The 393-nt window shown below is 41.0% G+C and overlaps 1 non-coding gene across 1 annotated transcript; it reads left to right on the forward strand.

The window, feature by feature from the left end:
• Trnaa-agc (transfer RNA alanine (anticodon AGC)) lies at positions 1 to 73 on the forward strand. Its single transcript has one exon. It is a non-coding gene; the product is annotated as a tRNA-Ala (tRNA).
• The last annotated feature ends 320 nt before the right edge of the window (positions 74 to 393 follow it).

Below are 393 nucleotides of genomic sequence, written 5' to 3' on the forward strand. Positions count from 1 at the left end.
TGGGGCTGTGGCTCAGTGGTAGAGCACTTGCCTAGCATGCATGAGGCACTGGGTTCAAACCCCAGCACCACATAAAAAAACAAAACAAAATAAAGGTAGTTGTGTCCATCTACAACTAACTATATATATTATATGTATTTTTTTTAAAGCAATTTACCTGCGTTCCTGCCTGGCTTAAGTTCACAGGACATGTCATTCCTTAGCAAACTACCTATTATCTGCAGGGGAATCACAGGCCTGAATCGTTGATAAGAACACAAGTTACCCTGAGGAAGGGAATTTGTGTGACTCTTATGCTGATCATATCTCAGGATTCAGGGAGATAAGGATAATTCCCCCTAACCATAAAATTTGTAAGAATAGGTTCCAATTAGAACGGCTCAGTATGGGCCA

Source organism: Callospermophilus lateralis, chromosome 11, assembly GCF_048772815.1.
Source record: "Callospermophilus lateralis isolate mCalLat2 chromosome 11, mCalLat2.hap1, whole genome shotgun sequence".
Taxonomy (NCBI): domain Eukaryota; kingdom Metazoa; phylum Chordata; class Mammalia; order Rodentia; family Sciuridae; genus Callospermophilus; species Callospermophilus lateralis.